At 46.1% G+C, this 13,329-nt stretch overlaps 5 non-coding genes across 5 annotated transcripts; 2 read left to right on the plus strand and 3 right to left on the minus strand.

The window, feature by feature from the left end:
• Positions 1-492: 492 nt before the first annotated feature.
• LOC138231845 (5S ribosomal RNA) lies at positions 493-611 on the minus strand. Its single transcript, XR_011186815.1, has one exon. It is a non-coding gene; the product is annotated as a 5S ribosomal RNA (ribosomal RNA).
• Positions 612-2,399: 1,788 nt separating this feature from the next.
• On the plus strand, positions 2,400-2,563 carry LOC138231860 (U1 spliceosomal RNA). The gene has a single exon (XR_011186823.1). It is a non-coding gene; the product is annotated as a U1 spliceosomal RNA (small nuclear RNA).
• Positions 2,564-3,199: 636 nt separating this feature from the next.
• Positions 3,200-3,318, minus strand: LOC138232046 (5S ribosomal RNA). The gene has a single exon (XR_011187005.1). It is a non-coding gene; the product is annotated as a 5S ribosomal RNA (ribosomal RNA).
• Positions 3,319-4,610: 1,292 nt separating this feature from the next.
• Positions 4,611-4,752, plus strand: LOC138231960 (U4 spliceosomal RNA). Its single transcript, XR_011186917.1, has one exon. It is a non-coding gene; the product is annotated as a U4 spliceosomal RNA (small nuclear RNA).
• Positions 4,753-10,585: 5,833 nt separating this feature from the next.
• On the minus strand, positions 10,586-10,658 carry trnar-ucg (transfer RNA arginine (anticodon UCG)). The gene has a single exon. It is a non-coding gene; the product is annotated as a tRNA-Arg (tRNA).
• Between the last annotated feature and the right edge of the window lie 2,671 nt (positions 10,659-13,329).

Genomic DNA, 13,329 nt, shown 5'->3' on the forward strand with positions numbered 1-13,329 from the left:
AGTTCCACTACTCCTTCCGGACGTTCATTCCCTTTTCAAAGTCAGTCGTTTTGCTGTAGTCTGCGTTCTTTAGGCTGATTATCGAGGTTAGCCTTTATTTGGTCATGGGGGGCCTCGGTACTGTATGCTGAGTCTAAAGACAGTTTCACCCGTTTTCTGATTGCTCGGTTCTGTACCAGTGCAGACATGTCAAACAGTGAATGGCTGTACCTCTACTGTATCCGTGCTCAATGAATGAAATCGGTAACAAATGAATATATGTCTAGTTATACGAAAAACGAGTGGTTTATCGACTCATCTTCATTTGCAGATTTAGAGGCAGCTTCGATATTCGTTTTACAGACGGGTTTTTTTTTTTGAATATGGGTCACACACATGCCACAGCAACAAAACATCTCTAGAGATGAGGCTATAGATCACCTTTCCATCCTGCAGGTTTTCCTCCCAAAGCCTACGGCACCAACGGCGACCCCTGCTGGCCGGGAGAGCAAAAGCTTACAGCACCTGGTATTCCCAGGCAGTCTCCCATCCAAGTACTAACCAGGCCCGACGCTGCTTAGCTTCCAAGATCAGACGAGATCAGGCGTGTTCAGGGTGGTGTGGCCGTAAGCAAAAGCCCCGGCGCCTGACTCGCTACTTGAAGCTGTGTGTGGCGGGGGTTCCGTGCCCCCCGAGCGGGACTGAAGGATCGTTCGTGTGCAACTCTTTGGAAAGGAGCTGCTTTCCAAATCGCATTGCGTGCCTGGATGTTGGCGAATGCGCTCCCTTGTGTTGGCTCGTCCCGCACTGGAGGAGGACAAACAATCTGCACGCAGGAGCACCAGGCAAGTCTTCACCAGACAAAAACCTCCAGTGCACAGCACTCTGGAAACATTTCGGGGATTTCGCGTGTTTATTTCAGCACGTAAAGCGCACCGGTCCAACACGTCGGCCGGGCGCGCGGCGCCTCCGCCCTCTTGTGGCCTTGCGGCGTCAGAGCAAGAGGCTCCTTCTCGCTGCCCTTCCGCTGTGTTGCAGGGCCCCGAGAGGGAACCCGGAGCGCGCACTTTGTGGGGGGCGGGGGACCGCGTTCGCGCTCTGCCCCCGGTCTCTTGCGCGAGTACTAAATCTCACGGACAGGGGGGCCTCGTCATTGATTGTTACAGGTGAGACGGGGATTAGGAGGAGACCCCGACTGATGGGTAAAGGGGAGCACTAACACCAGAGGGACACCCCCGGCGTCTCTTTTTGAGAGACGCCCTGGGGTTTCCTAATGGCCAAGGAGGGTCGGGACCTCGGTTTGACCTCTGTTTGTGCAGCAGAGTGTCGCCATCAGGAGGCTGGGGCGTAAGAGAGCCACACAGCCCGCAGGGTGAGCGCTCCCTACTGGTCCCAGTCACACCTCTTGCAGGAGCAGCAGCAACCGGAGCTTTTCCGGGGTGGAATCTCCCATCCGGGTGCCGGCCAGGCTCACACCTGCTGGGCTGCCCCGGGGGTGAGCCCGATCGAGAGTCGCAGGGCCAGATCTAGTCACCGGGGAGAAACGATACAAGTGAAGGATTGCTCGGCTCTCAACACTTGAAAAGACCGACAAATGTCTCGTTCCCGCCGGAGCTGAATGTACCCGCATGTGTGGTGTCGTCTTCTTCCCCCGCCCCGCTGTGTTTGCTGTATTGTCTCTGAAGCCGGCCCCCCCGAGACGAGACGGGCTGTTCCTGTGCCCCAATTAACACTTTACAGGTGCCATTCCCCGGCATTGTGGCCATTGTCGGTGCTCACACGCGATAAGATAAGGCGGAGGAGAGCGGGGCATGCCCAGCGGCAGACATTCAAGGAGGGGGCAGTGCGAGGTGAGGTGAGGTGCGACACGCCGGAGCCCCGACGCAGCTAATGCGGAGCACTTGTTGGACTGGCATCGAAAGGACGTGTGCGCACGGAGCGAGCCTTCCCTGCGGCGGAGCGCGGGAACTTTCTCCCCCCCTCCCGCTGCAGGAGTTGTGTGCACTGCAGCGGTGCCGAGAGAAAAGCACAGAAGGCAGCAGGCTCTGGAGAGCAGGTAAGAGACGGAGCCTTGTGGGCAGGCGAGCAGGCCCGTTTTTTGGAAATTGCTGAAAAGGTTTGTTCGGTGTGTGGCAGGCGCACGTCGCGAGCTTGCGTGGAGATCTGCCGGTCTGGAGTTATGCAAATGAGGCCGAATTGCATCCCGGGACATGCTGCGAATGCGCAACGGCGACTGCAGATGTGTAGGAAACGGCGCGCTCGTTTTCTCGTTTTGCCCACACTTTTGAGTGTTAGTGTGGCGTGTGAGTGTGTGAAAGAGTGGGCCCAGCAGGAGGCGGTGGCGTGCGGGGCGAGGAGGTGGCCTAGGCTGCGCGATTTGTGCTGTGGGTGCGGGCCGCTTGCAGGGGCCTGTTTAACTCATACTTACCTGGCAGGGGAGATACCTTGATCAAGAAGGAGGTTCACCCAGGGCGAGGCTCGGCCATTGCACTCCGGCCGTGCTGACCCCTGCGAATTCCCCAAATGTGGGAATCTCGACTGCATAATTTCTGGTAGTGGGGGACTGCGTTCGCGCTCTCCCCTGATGTGCTTGGTCCAAAATCAGATACGGGAGGGTTAGGACACCACGAGCTGCGTGGCTGCGGAAGGATCCCGGTTCGACAGGAGTGGACGCCGCTGCTGGTTCTCGCTGGCTTTTAGTTAGGGGTCCGGAGAAGCATCTCAAGCTAGTTCCACTACTCCTTCCGGACGTTCATTCCCTTTTCAAAGTCAGGCGTTTTGCTGTAGTCTGCGTTCTTTAGGCTGATTATCGAGGTTAGCCTTTATTTGGTCATGGGGGGCCTCGGTACTGTATGCTGAGTCTAAAGACAGTTTCACCCGTTTTCTGATTGCTCGGTTCTGTACCAGTGCAGACATGTCAAACAGTGAATGGCTGTACCTCTATTGTATCCGTGCTCAATGAATGAAATCGGTAACAAATGAATATATGTCTAGTTATACGAAAAACGAGTGGTTTATCGACTCATCTTCATTTGCAGATTTAGAGGCAGCTTCGATATTCGTTTTACAGACGGGTTTTTTTTTTTGAATATGGGTCACACACATGCCACAGCAACAAAACATCTCTAGAGATGAGGCTATAGATCACCTTTCCATCCTGCAGGTTTTCCTCCCAAAGCCTACGGCACCAACGGCGACCCCTGCTGGCCGGGAGAGCAAAAGCTTACAGCACCTGGTATTCCCAGGCAGTCTCCCATCCAAGTACTAACCAGGCCCGACGCTGCTTAGCTTCCGAGATCAGACGAGATCGGGCGTGTTCAGGGTGGTGTGGCCGTAAGCGAAAGCCCCGGCGCCTGACTCGCTACTTGAAGCTGTGTGTGGCGGGGGTTCCGTGCTCCCCGAGCGGGACTGAAGGATCGTTCGTGTGCCACTCTTTGGAAAGGAGCTGCTTTCCAAATCGCATTGCGTGCCTGGATGTTGGCGAATGCGCTCCCTTGTGTTGGCTCGTCCCGCACTGGAGGAGGACAAACAATCTGCACGGAGGAGCACCAGGCAAGTCTTCAGTGCACAGCACTCTGGAAACATTTCGGGGCTGTCGCGTGTTTATTTCAGCACGTAAAGCGCACCGGTCCAACACGTCGGCCGGGCGCGCGGCGCCTCCGCCCTGTTGCTGCCCCTGCAGCTGCTTCACTTTTCCCTTTAGTTGCCATCGATTTTTTTGTAGTGCTATACATATACGATTGAGGTATCTTAGAGTTCTCCTTCGAAGACCCAGCACTCTCTTTTCTTTTCCTAGTGTTACTCATATCGGACTTTTTAAACCTAAAAAAAAATCGTTTTTTTTTCTTTCAATTATAACTGAAGTTTAAACAACTAGTGTTAAGTCCTTATTTTTCTGTAGTCAAAAAAAGCAAAAATTAATATTCAGGTCATGAAAAACTCAAAAAAACTCCCCAACCACTAAACTTTACCTCCCACCTGAGCGCCATCTTGAACGCCCCTACCACCAGAGAATGCTCACGATTTCGGAAGCTGTCTCCGGGACGTGCTGATTCCACACATCCTGAATAAATCATGATATTGTTAGTTGCTGTAGCTAGACGTTCAAATGAGTTTCATGGCCAGATGGACTGTTTCCTCCAGCGGTATAATATTGCAGTGAGACAGCACGATGCCTGCAAGACTATGTCACGCTAAACGCCACAGATTGCGTTTGTCCGTTCGTGTCAGTCGTCCCGCAGCCACGGGAAGTGGGACACAAACATGCTGCAATGCTTTCAAGACGTTAGGATTTGTTTGTGCAACATCCAAGAAGAGTACTTGTGGCTTGAATGTGAACTGTACGTGCCCGCCCCCTTTCCTCTGTAGTGCATGAGTTCCTCCCGGCATGCCCTTCGTCATTGTTCTGTCATCTTGTATTTAAAGGGTTGTATTTCTGCTGCTGAAAATAAGCAACGGTTTTCTCACAACGCCCTTTGTTCCCAACGGAGCCCTTGTCTGTCATGAAATTCTTCAAAACCTCAAGCTAGAAGAAGAAGAAGACGACAAATATGAAGCGTTACAGCAACGACATGCCATGAGACGATCGATAACGATTTCCATAGGATCCCCGCGGTTGCCTGGCAACCGTCAGCTTTGCGCAGTGGCAGTATCGTAGCCTGTGAGGTTTAGCCGAGGCGCGATTATTGCTAGTTGAAAACTTTTCCCAATACCCCGCTTCCGCCGGTTTGCAATACAATCGGCGAAAGCAATTTTTGACAGTCTCGTCAGAGACTGAGCAAGGTGTTTAAAGACAGATTTGGTCACGGTGATATCATGGTAGAAAGAAACGAGCTTGTTACGTGTCAACAGAAACGCTCTTTAGCTCTTTCAGCTTTATGCAGAGAACAGCGTCTGTCGAGATTACTTTTGTGTCAGCGCGAAACGCCGTGTGCTGTCAGTATGATTTCATATTGCTCGTAGCGGCGCCTGGCTTTTGTCTGTCAAACGTTAGGTTGCGCTTCTTCATGCTGCATCGTCGGCATGAGTGGAGCATTTTAAACGTCTGTACTTACTGCGCCCCATAAGAAATCGTTTGTCCCCATTCAAAAGAGATTGTGCGATGTCCTGCAGCGTTCGCAAAGCAAACCTTTGACAGTTTGAAAAGAGGAATTTATTCTGCTTCCTGTGCGTGCAGTAGTTACAAAGTTGAACGTCTTTACACGATCTGCTGCAGTTTTCAGTGGGTGGGCTTTGTCAAATGGCTAGAAAAAACGCACTGTGTTTCGGCTCGGGAAACATCATGAGCAGTGTCCTGCATGTTTTCTGTGTATAGCTGTCTTTTAACGCATACAGAATTCATTCAAAATCATTGATTTCTCCAATTAACAAGGGTCCCTTTTCGAACCTGCCAGAAGCATTCTTTCAATGTAACAGATTTACTCCGGGGAAGAGCAGCATGACATTGAGAGTAGCTCAAGCTTTCAGCACCTTTGAAGGCAGCTATGCGCAACACTGGCTCGCTCCAGAGTAAATCTCACGTCGAGGGCATATTTTTTTCCATTTTACCGTGAGTCGGGCTCAGCTGCACAGAGGAGAGAGCAGAGCAATGAGGTCACGGGGAAAGGGGAGTCACACGCTGGCGGTTTGAATACGCGGAAGATCACTGAGGGATCCACAGTATATGGACCCTCCGTGCGCCATCAGTCCGCACTCCGGACTCTGAATCCTGCCATCCGAGTTAAGATCTCGGCGGAACCTGAGGCGCAGTTCCTTCTTAAAACGTAATCTGGTGAGCATTTCTAGAATCGTACTTGTATAGATGCAGCCTTTAATGTGTTGCTAGGTTAAAATTGATGACTTCTTGTATTTCAGTAGGCAACTGCCCTCTTGATTTCGGATTTAATTTCTTTATTACAGGGGCGCTTTTATGAAGACAGAGTCATGTTCAGGTACTTTGCTTGATGGAGGAAGCTCATTTCGGACTCTGTGATCTGCTCACCTGGAAAGGTCTGCTATACTACTACAAGAGAGAAGTAGAGTCTGGAAGAAGGGACAATTTTATGATGCTTTGGAAGATAATGTTTTTTTTTTCTTATACTGAAAATGAAAGGTAGTTGTTTCTATATGGACTCAGTCTTTGGAATTTGTATATATATATTTCAGTGATCCCTCAGCCATTCCTTCTGTATTGTAATTCAATTTCTCTTTACAAATTCCTTCCCCACTTCTAGGACCTGCAGTTGCTGAACTCCACAATGGCTTCTATTGGAAAGTCTGTGACTGAGACCAAGTAAGTGTTGACTTTTTTATGAAACCATTATTTATTTTGGAGCAATGAGCAATTCTTATATAAATGCAATAAAATCATTATGCTCAAACTATGAGAGAGAAAATTAAGGATAATTTAAGAAATCAGTCTTAGCTTGTTTCTATACACAGATGGTATTATTTATTTTCAAAGGAAACCCGCGAGGATTCCCCTGGTGTGCAAGATGTGCCTGAATACTCTTGATCAGCTTCCTGCTCACTTGAAGAGGGCGTGTATGAAGCACGCCACGGCAGAAGAGATCAGGATGGCCTCTCAACAGGCGAGGGAGGACATGATGAATCACCTGAAGAATTGGGTCATCGTGGATTACCACAGAATAGAGATCGTGTCTGGTGAGGCAAACAGGATAGTGGTTGTAAGACTGCTAGAGTCCTTGGGCCTTTTTGTACATGGGAAGCCTGAAGACACATTGGCAAGGTGAGATATTTTTAATCTGTAAGGCTTCTGTAGTTTCTTTTTGAAATCATTGTTACAACATATTATGTAAAAGCATGTTGAAAAGAATCTACCTGCATTCCAGCGGCCCTGAGCAAGAGGCCGCTGTCCATTTTTACAAGACGAACTACAACATTTAAAAAATGACTTGTATGTACTTGATATCTCTAATCAATCCACCGCACTGCATTAAAACAAAACTAAAACTAAAACGCCCTGGGCATACCGTTTCGCGCTTCTTATCAGTTGCTCAAAAGCAATTTGACCGTATGAAATGCATAATATAAACCTAGAAACATATACGTGAGGAGTATTTACGTAGTATCGGTGTCAAGACATACCTCTCAAATACTGTAAATCAAGTTAAAAATATCTCAAGACCGATTCTGGTCATAATGAAACCATGTTTCGTGTATGTTTTCTTTAAAGTACCGAGACCAGCCATATACTGTATGTTTATGTTCCAAAATTAATATCGTTTATGGCCTTCACACGCGTTGCAGTATGCTCTTATTCTTTTTATGCTCAGGCACTAAGATTTCCCTTCAGTGGTAAAATTCCATATAAATATTCAATACTTAAACGGGCACAGTTAAGACATTAAATATACATATACATATACATATACAAACTGTATACAGTACAGTTTGCATACGGTAATATGTTTATGTTCCTAAATCAACCTCTTTTATGAGCATGTGAAAGGCATGGTGAATCGATTCTCAAAAATTACTGTACTTTGCATGATTGGAAAAAAATGCGTGATTGAGAAATGCTGTGGTGTTACTTTTACAAAGACGGTCAATGAAAAAAATAATGTGGACCAGGGCAATACTTTGAGTTTACAGCTTGTCCAAGGTCATTTATTATTAATACTATTCGTAATATCTTCATTAAAGACTTTGATGGCTACAGCTCAAACATGAGAAGTTGAGCTTTATTAGCTCCACCTTGCGGAAATTCCGGATGCTATTATTTTGCTAGCGGAATTTACCGGTAACTCGCGGTATTTACCGGTAACTCGCGGTAGACTGCGTACAGCGTACCGGAAAATAATGCGGTATCGCCCGCGCATTTTGAATGGCTGCATCTGTAGCAATCATATTGTAGCAGACACTCATTTGCCTGTTTCACAAATGATCATATTTTACTAGAGATTCTGTTTGGGATACGGATGTGCATTCTGACAGCAATCTCTTACAAAAAATGATTTTACCTTATCGCGGCTTTGCCCTTCTTGCCTCTTTGAACAATATCTCCATTTTATGGTCGTTGTTGGTAAAGTCTAGACAATATCTCCATCTTGTGGTCGTTGTTGGTAATGTCTTCTTATAGATAGATACTTTATTGATCCCGTGAGGGAAATTGCAGTGCAACAGCAGCTTAACACACACAACACAGCCACAGTGTAACGAATTATATAATAATAGTACAATACTGTATATATACTGTATATATATATGAAATAGAAATAGAAATAGGAACAGGAATCGCTTACTCACCTGGAGAATCTCTGTAGGAATATCTAGCATTTATCAATGGAAATAAAAGCTGCTTTAATACAGTGCATGTTCAAACTCAAACCCTCAGCTGCTGTTCTTGTTTGTTTTGGGACAAATTGCAACTGAGCATCGCATGAGCCGTTACGTACCCTTATCTGTTAGGGAATTTCAAGGGAGGAGTTAGGTCAGAATGGGTAGGCTGCAAAACAACAAGTAAAGATTTATTCCAAGATGAAACGTTGTGGCGGTTTTCTTATCTTTTCAGCATGGACTAAACTTTTACGTGTTCCTTATATGCTATATATGTACAGTGCCTTGCGAAAGTATTCGGCCCCCTTGAACTTTTCAACCTTTTGCCACATTTCAGGCTTCAAACATAAAGATATAAATTTTTTATTTTATGTGAAGAATCACCAACAAGTGGGACACAATTGTGAAGTGGAACGAAATCTATTGGATTTTTGAAACTTTTTTAACTAATAAAAAAATGAAAAGTGGGGCGTGCAAAATTATTCGGCCCCCTTGCGTTAATACTTTGTAGAGCCACCTTTTGCTGCGATTACAGCTGCAAGTCGCTTGGGGTATGTCTCTATCAGTTTTGCACATCGAGAGACTGAAATTCTTGCCCATTCTTCCTTGCAAAACAGCTCGAGCTCAGTGAGGTTGGATGGAGAGTGTTTGTGAACAGCAGTTTTCAGCTCTTTCCACAGATTCTCGATTGGATTCAGGTCTGGACTTTGACTTGGCCATTCAAACACCTGGATACGTTTATTTGTGAACCATTCCTTTGTAGATTTTGCTGTATGTTTGGGATCATTGTCTTGTTGGAAGATAAATCTCCGTCCCAGTTTCAGGTCTTTTGCAGACTCCAACAGGTTTTCATCCAGAATGGTCCTGTATTTGGCTGCATCCATCTTCCCCTCAATTTTAACCATCTTCCCTGTCCCTGCTGAAGAAAAGCAGGCCCAAACCATGATGCTGCCACCACCATGTTTGACAGTGGGGATGGTGTGTTGAGGGTGATGAGCTGTGTTGCTTTTACGCCAAACATATCGTTTTGCATTGTGGCCAAAAAGTTCGATTTTGGTTTCATCTGACCAGAGCACCTTCTTCCACATGTTTGGGGTGTCTCCCAGGTGGCTTGTGGCAAACTTTAGACGAGACTTTTTATGGATATCTTTGAGAAATGGCTTTCTTCTTGCCACTCTTCCATAAAGGCCAGATTTGTGCAGTGTAAGACTGATTGTTGTCCTATGGACAGACTCTCCCACCTCAGCTGTAGTTCTCTGCAGTTCATCCAGAGTGATCATGGGCCTCTTGGCTGCATCTCTGATCAGTCTTCTCCTTGTCTGAGCTGAAAGTTTAGAGGGACGGCCAGGTCTTGGTAGATTTGCAGTGGTCTGATACTCCTTCCATTTCAAGATGATCGCTTGCACAGTGCTCCTTGGGATGTTTGAAGCTTGGGAAATCTTTTTGTATCCAAATCCGGCTTTAAACTTCTCCACAACAGTATTACGGACCTGCCTGGTGTGTTCCTTGGTCTTCATGATGCTCTCTGCGCTTTCAACAGAACCTTGAGACTATCACAGAGCAGGTGCATTTATACAGAGACTTGATTACACACAGGTGGATTCTATGTATCACCATCAGTCATTTAGGACAACATTGGATCATTCAGAGATCCTCGCTGAACTTCTGGAGTGAGTTTGCTGCACTGAAAGTAAAGGGGCCGAATAATTTTGCACGCCCCACTTTTCATTTTTTTATTAGTTAAAAAAGTTTCAAAAATCCAATAGATTTCGTTCCACTTCACAATTGTGTCCCACTTGTTGGTGATTCTTCACATAAAATAAAAAATTTATATCTTTATGTTTGAAGCCTGAAATGTGGCAAAAGGTTGAAAAGTTCAAGGGGGCCGAATACTTTCGCAAGGCACTGTATATATTAGCACCAATGTCGTTCTTAAAAACTAACATGAAATTGTCAGGGACATTCAGCTATATACAAAGACGAGACAGACAAAGTAATAATTCTGTATTAACGTGGCCTACATATTGACGCAATGATCGAACTAACTGACATGTTCTGATTCAGATCCCCTGCAGTTCATGCCAATTAGAACAATAGCAATGCTGAGTCCTCCCCACCCTACCGAGCACAAATTCAGCTGCTCTCCAGTTCTGTTCTGCATGTTTTTTCATTGCAATTGAGCTCGGAGCTGGAGATGATCTCCATACAGTTCTGTGTTCACTAGCCCGCACTTGCGTGCTAATTTACGGGTTGTGGCAAATGCTTTTCTATAGTTCATATACATGACGGCAACCTGTTACCGAGGAACCTGAGAGGTTTAAAAGCCTCACGAGCCAGGCAGGACTCGAACTTACAATCTTCTGATCCGAAGTCAGACGCGTTATCCATTACGCCACTGGCCCATAGAACATGCGCTTGCACTCCACCACAGAGAGCTCTACACTGCTACTAGTAGTACACTTCCCCATCTAAATTTTCACAGCAAGAAACTTGTGTTTCCTACTATTTTTATCAGGTTTAAAATATCATCTCCTTAAAACAGAAAAAGTGTTGATGTGTCGTGCTGAAATTCCGATTGATTTTGAATTCAAAGAAAAAAGGTTTTCTTCCAAAACACCATGAAATTGTCACATCTTGCAGACAATAGGTGTATTCCATGTTGAAAAGAGAAGAAAGAAAACCATGGAGCCTTTTACAGGTGTGAGGCTTCTTCAGGTGTGAGAAGACCTCACGGCCGAAACGCTGTGTTTCCGTTCTTCTCTTTTCAGCATGCAATAAACCTATTACTTGTTCCTTTGCAGCCGAGGCATGCTGACGTAGCTACCCAGCTGAACATCTTGCAGACTCTACAGTACTTCTCTCCTGTAGAAGTAAAGCAGGGCTTGCTGGGTGAGCTTTTGCTCCGGTAAATTAGGTCACGTGTCATGTTAAATCACTTCTTCTAAACACAACATTTGCTGGTGCTAGCTTTCCCCATGAAAAGAGACATTTCCCTTACAGTACATGACATATCGTTTTTATTCTATCAATAAGTATAGAAATTAAACAAAAGAAAAAATGGTGTCGCCAAAGAATGCACAGCTCTGTCGCCTTGGGGAGGTGTCAAGGGCATTGAGCTCCTTGGACATGAAAAGTGCCCGATAAATGCCATTTCTCATCATTTCTCTTGGCGTCAGTTCTGCTATTAAATGGGACAGAGGCAACGGGCTCAGAGAGCAGGTTAAGTGCACACCGAACGCAGATGTGTCCAAGTGTCTGTAAAAGCGCGGTGCTCCGCTGGCGCTGTTCCCTAGTGGCTTAAAGTGCCTGCCTAGTAAGCAGGCGATCCTGGGTCTGAATACCAGCGGTGCCTCTCTCCGTGTCTTGTTGTGCCGAATGTCTCATTTCAGACAAACATGTACAGCTTGGTTCAGTTTAATGCAAGAATTCATTTCCTTTCTGGAATAACTTGTTTTTGAAGAAATCCATACAGCTTGTGAAAGATGAAATCCATTTCTTGGTTGTCAGTGGAAAAAGATTGCCGGCTGCAAGAAGCGCAAGTGATTGTTTTCTTTGACCATAAACCTGCAAATATAGGGCGCACAAAAGACTGTCAGACTCTGTGGTGCTGAAAAGTTGGTGATTCAAGCCCCTCCAGTATGCGTGTCTCAGGTTTTCCAATGTAAACATCATCACCATCGCTAAAGAAGATGGTGCAGAAGGCTCCACAGCCGAAACGTTGTGCTTCTTTTCTTCTCTTTTCAGCATGGAGTAAACCTTTGCTTTATCCTTTGCAGCCTAAGCATGCTGACGCAGCTACCTTTCTCTTAACACGCCTCAATCATTATTCACCAAAACGATCAGCAGAATAAGTCGCCTTTGTGGTGATGTCACTCCTCTGCTTCACAAATGTCCTTAGTGACGGGCCATTTCTTTCTGCCATTTTTCCGGAGCGGTTATTGATTGCTCCATCATTTCCCTCTTACTTTCCATCACTAGATTGAAAAAAAAAACAGAAACAGGCTGACAGGACGACAATCAAATTGCAAAAACTCATCAAAGCACTAGATAGAGTATTTGAATCCACAAGTAGCTACGAGCAACTTTGTCCTGGCTTGCATGAAAGTCGGAAAATGTCAAAAAGAAAAAGATGGTGGCTTTTTCATATTTGTTCTTTTATTTTTAGTTCGTCGCTTCTTCTGTCCATTGTCCTCCTGCCTGGCTCTTGACCTGTGACTGTTTGAACGCACACAGTAGACTTTCATGCAGGGGATTTGTCCTGAGCCTCTGTGAAAGACCCACCCACCCCCATAAATAACTGCTCTAGAAACACATGAATGCAAAACTAAACCACAGCTTAAAGAGGAGCTTGTCATGACTGCCAGGCAGTTAAGACCAACTCTTAAGCAATCTAAACAGCACCAGCAGCGGGTGATTATTAACAAACGCCGCCGCACGAGTCAACCCACCTGCACACACTCCACCGTGCGGTACGCAGTGCTATTTTTACCATCTTTACCTGCTTCCCGCTGGTATTGAGTCTACTCCTTGAGAGCTCTACCTGGCGTTTTTTCCATTACCTCGTTTATTCTGGATATTGGACTCCCCTTCTGCCTTTTCGACTTTGGACCTCGCCTCTCACCTCGGACTGTTTGCCACCAGTGTTCTCCCTGGATTACGACTTACCTTACGCCTCTTGACCACGAAACAAAGCAAAGCAGAGCAAAACAAAATGAACAAACGAAAACCCTCACGTCCCGCACTTGCATATAACGCCGTTACGTGCCCAAGCGGTATTGTACGTCATCCTAGCACTGCACCCCGGGGCGTACGGTATATGGGAACGAGCACACGCCATGAATCGTCTCAAATCACTCCCTACAGCTGTAAGGCACCTTGAAGCATGCACCCCCAACATTCTTCTTTGCGCATCTGTGAAAGGTAAACTCTTGAGCAAACTCTGAACCAGCTCTAAGGAAACTAATCCGATTAGACGTTACTTTGACTCATCCTTTAAGGGACCCTTGTTAATTTGAGAAATCAATGATTTCGAATGAATTCTGTATGCGTTAAAAGACAGCTATACACAGATAA

This window comes from Lepisosteus oculatus, unplaced genomic scaffold (genome assembly GCF_040954835.1).
Source record: "Lepisosteus oculatus isolate fLepOcu1 unplaced genomic scaffold, fLepOcu1.hap2 HAP2_SCAFFOLD_62, whole genome shotgun sequence".
Classification (NCBI taxonomy): Eukaryota; Metazoa; Chordata; class Actinopteri; order Semionotiformes; family Lepisosteidae; genus Lepisosteus; species Lepisosteus oculatus.